We start from the raw sequence: 4,876 nt of genomic DNA on the forward strand, positions 1-4,876 counted from the left end.
TAAGGCCTCAGTCTTCCTGTCCAAAGGTATTGTTCTAGGTCAGATGTGGACACTGGCTCAGGCCTCATTAGGCAGGTTGGCTTTCCTTTCATTCTTTCCCTCATCTTGTTGGTCTTCACAGTATTTTAGAGCAATTTGAACTGGTCGCCAACATCTAAAAATTGAGAGGTTTCACATAAAATGTTTTATTTCCAGATTCTCTTAAAAACAGGAAGATATGGCAATACAGGACCAGCTCTCCCACATGGCAACAGTTGGCTGGGGCTGCATAGCAACTCCCCCCTTTCAACGGGGCACAATGGTGTTCTGGTTTGCCACAGTCCCCACCGCTCTCTGTTGCCTCCGCATTGAAGCCCAAAGGCAGTGGCCGTTTTCCGTTGTGCTGGTGCTGTTGTTTTTCTTAAGTAGAGTTCACAGGAAATTAAAACATTTCTTGTCTTTATCAAATGTGGAATAATGAAAACTAGTGTGGAGAAAAATTACCTAGTGTCTGAAAACATGACACATGGGGATTATGTGACTTTTTAATATCATGCTAAAGAATTTCTAATAAACCCATATAAGGGACATCTGACTCCCTGGAGAAATTTAACAATTGATTAGCACCCAGTAATGTTTTACAACTCGGTAAAGTTAGAGGTTAACTTATAGGAAACTGATAAGGTACAATAATTTTTGTATGTCCAATGGAGAGAGAACCCCAAAGGTTATAGTTTTATCCCTCTGTAGAGCAGGAAACAGGTTTGGCTCTAACTCAGCAATCACATTTTAGCATTCCTTTGCTCATCAACTATTCTCAAATTATTTTCTTTCTTTCTTTTTTTTTTGAGGAAGATTAGCCCTGAGCTAACATCTGTTGCCAATCCTCCTCTTTTTGCTGAGGAAGGCTGGCCCTGAGCTAACATCCGTGCCCATCTTCCTCTACTTTATATGTGGGTTGCCTACCACAGCATGGCTTGCCAAGCGGTGCCATGTCCGCACCCGGGATCCAACGTGCAAACCCCGAGCTGCCAAAGCGGAACGTGTGCACTTAACTGCTGCACCAGCGGGCCAGCCCCTCAAATTATTTTCAAACCAGCTGTCATAATGTTACTTCCTTCCTTAATGATTAGATAAGCCCACTCTTTATTGGTATGAGAATTATGTTTTTAATCTCTTAAAGGTATTACTCTTTTGTCTATTGTATAAGTTCCCAAAAGTTTTTTGGTTAGTTATTTGTCGTTAATCTTACTTATAACTTTTAAATCAACTTTATCGTTTTAAAATTTTTTTTGTGTGAGGAAGATTGGCCCTGAGCTAACATCTGTGCCAATCTTCCTCTACTTTACATGGGATGCCACCATGGTGTGGCCTGACTAGCAGCGCTAGTCTGTGCCTGTGATCTGGGCCTGCGAATCCCCAGCCGCTGAAGCAGCAGGCGCCAACTTAACCACTACGCCACCCAGCCAGCCCCAAGGGCAATGATTTTCGACAAATGTATATACTCATGTGCCCACCACCCCTATCAAGATATAGAACATGGCAATTATATTTTTAACTATTTGACAATTTTAACTGATCTTTTAGACTACAGAGAGAGGGCCCTGTGTTTTCAGAAAAGCAACTGAATATTTATTTGTAGGAAAGAATAAGAGTCTTCAGCATTTATGGTGAAAGAAGGGATACAGCCTAACATGTGGTCAGGAAGCAGCCCGCTGCTTCAGTTTTTTTCTATCTAGTGGACTCCTGGACCAGATGATGCCTAAGGAGGCTTCTAGCCGTGATTTGTGAAGACTGAGCCATGCTCTCCCAGGGCCCACACAGGGCTGCAGTAAGAGGGGTGAGATCACACTCAGGGGAGTGACACAAACAGGACGGGATGTAAACTATGAACACACACCAGGTTCTTGGGGAGTGCAGCTTGAAATGGACCCAGCTGAAAAGCCCAGGCAGACCGTAAAACATACCTAATGGATTTTGAGTCAGAGATTCCTGCCTCAAATCCCAGGCAAAAGAAGATCAAGAGAAACAGGGCAGCTTTTCAGCTGCTAAATCCTCTCGGCAACTCTCCCAGGTAAAATTATTCTGGGAGCTTTGGTCTGTCCACAGTTTTTTTCCCTTTGAAGTACTGCTTCCATTAACAGAGAGCCTTGCAAAATCAAACACCCGGGGCTCAGACATTTCAGAGTCTGTAATGGGGTTCCAGCTGCTTTCGGGTCAAAGTCGCATTTCCAAGCAGACTTAATGTGCTGCCAAGCAATGGCCTAAGTTTGAATTCAAACGCAATTCTACAAATACGGATTGTGAATTGGAGGCAGGAAGGGTGAGGAAGCCATTAGAATATAAGTGAGATGACGGTGGCTTGGACGAGAATGATAGAGACAAGGTGGTGAGAATGGCGAGTCTGGGAATATTTTGAAGGCACAGCTAACAAAGTGCAGATGCACTGAACGTGTGGTGTGAGAAAGAGTCAAGGTAGGGGTGGTTCTGAGGGCTTTGGCCCCAACAACTGAAAGAATGAAGTCACCCTTAACTAAGACGGGGAAAGCTGTGAGAGGAACAAGGGGGAGGCAGAAAATCAGAAGCTCACTTTGGACGTGTTAAGTTTGAGGTGACTGTTAGAGATGTGGGTACTCACACGGGCCATTGAGGCCACTTCAGGGGTGAGGTCCAGAGGGAGACATAAACGTGGGGAGTCAACGGCAGATGGATGATATTTAAAACTACCGGACGGATGAGACACCCAGGGAGTGAAGGTAGATGGAGAAAAGAGCAAGCCCAGGGAGAAGGGGCAGTCCACTACTCAGCGATTGGAGAGAGGAAGAGCAACCAACAAAGGAAAGTGAGAAGGAGTAGCTGGTGAGGAAAGTCCTCTCAGAGCCTTCACTAATCGCTAAGTTAGTGTGCATTCTGGAAGAGGTAGAAAGTCATAAATAAATAAATAAAATATATATTAGATGGTTGTAAATAAGGGATCCATGTTTCTGGTGACTGAAGCTTACATGAAGAATAAAGACTAGAAAATTGCAAGACAGAAACTAGGCAGGAAAGAAAATATTTATTCAGAACCAGAAATCACAACACAAATTGTGGGAGAAATCATGCAATTACAAATTGCAATTTGTAATTTTTAAAAGCTGACAATACAAACATCAACAAAATCCAGAAAAGAAATATATTTGTTAATTTTCTTAAACACCCCTATAATAATTTTTCTTTTTTAGGCGGAATATGCTTTGATCGCCTCTTTATATGCCAACAATTTTATATCATCATTTTTCATAATGAGAATGGAAAGAAAATTTAGCCTTTCCTCTAGCTTGTTCCATCAAATTTTTTATGGATAATTTTGAAAAACTTCCAATTTCACAATTCCTTTTTAGTAATGTCATGAACATTTTTTTTTCTTTTGAGGAAGATTAGCCCTGAGCCAACTACTGCCAATCCTCCTCTTTTTGCTGAGGAAGACTGGCCCTGAGCTAACATCTATGCCCATCTTCCTCTACTTTATATGTGGGACACCTACTACAGCATGGCTTTACCAGGCAGTGCCATGTCCACACCCAGGATCTGAAGCGGTAAACCTCGGGCTGTCAAAGCGGAATGTGCGAACTTAACCGCTGCGCCACCAGGTGGCCCCTTGTCATGAACATTTTGAGAATTTTGTCAAAGTTGGGGGCAACCTGTATCAAATTTTTGTCACATATGAACTGTAAAATTTCAAGCTTTCTAGTACTCTGATTCACCTTAAATACTCCTTTCATTGAGGACACTCACTCATCACAGTGGATGGGAGGTATAGCTACACTCAGAAGGCCAGCAATAACTTAGCTATACTCCCAAGAGTATGGCATAAATATATTCTACTGAACTCAAATGTTCCCAACTGGATTTCCTGTAGCTGGATCTCAAGCGCCATTAAACACAAGAGGAAGCATGACAGAGGGGAAGTCTAAGTAGAGAGAGCGGTTTTAAGCGACTGCAGTAAAAATATTACTTTCGCAAATTTTACAGAAACATAGGACCATGTGAGCGCATTGCTGGGGGCCCTCCTTGAGCCATGGAAGAATCCCAGGGAATCGAGGGGCCCTAAACGCAAGCTTTAGTTCCACGAACTCAAGTTTTACTTTTGGTCTCACTTTTCCGTGATGATGCAAAGGCGGAAGGCAAAGTAAAAATGCGGCACATGGAGTTGGGGCGGGACGTTGCAATTCTAAAAGTGTAGGATGCTCTGAGTCGCTGGCATCAGAATAAACAACTGAAGGGGGTGATGGAGCCAGCCTTGCGGCTATCTGGAACATCTGCATTCTAGAATCTAGATCAGGTAAATGTGAATGCAAAAGCCCCAAGCAGGCGGAGTGTGCCTCGCTGGGAAAAGCAAGGAAGGCTGTGTGACAAGAGTTGGCGGAGGATGGGGCCTAGAGACCGTGAGACACGCTCCTGGTCACACAGCAAGTCAGTGGCAGAGCAAGAAGGACTGGAACCCAGATTTCCAATAGGTGTTGTGGAGGGGAAGACGCCTAAACTAAGGCCCTTGACCACATACGAGTTTGTGTTGGTTTGTTTTGTAACCCCGTCCCTAACTCCAGCGAGTCCCCGGGACGCGAACCCACACCACAGAGGATTCCGAACACCACCCAGAGGCTGGACGCTCACGGCCTTACGGCTGGGTCCCAGGACTCCCAACAGGGCCTCACACCACAGCTGGCCACATCATTGCCTGCTCCAACCTTAATGTCCAAAGTCGGGAGGCGCCTTTTCTCAATGCCGTCTCACTGCATGGGACTGAGTCTCAACTTTTACGCCAGTAAGTTTAGTCTTTTGAGGCCAGAACGTTTGAAGACATTTCTCGCCGCAGGCAAGCCGCTTACATCTAAATCCAACATCAGGCCCCTGC

The sequence above is a fragment of the Equus caballus genome, chromosome 28 (genome assembly GCF_041296265.1).
Source record: "Equus caballus isolate H_3958 breed thoroughbred chromosome 28, TB-T2T, whole genome shotgun sequence".
Classification (NCBI taxonomy): Eukaryota; Metazoa; Chordata; class Mammalia; order Perissodactyla; family Equidae; genus Equus; species Equus caballus.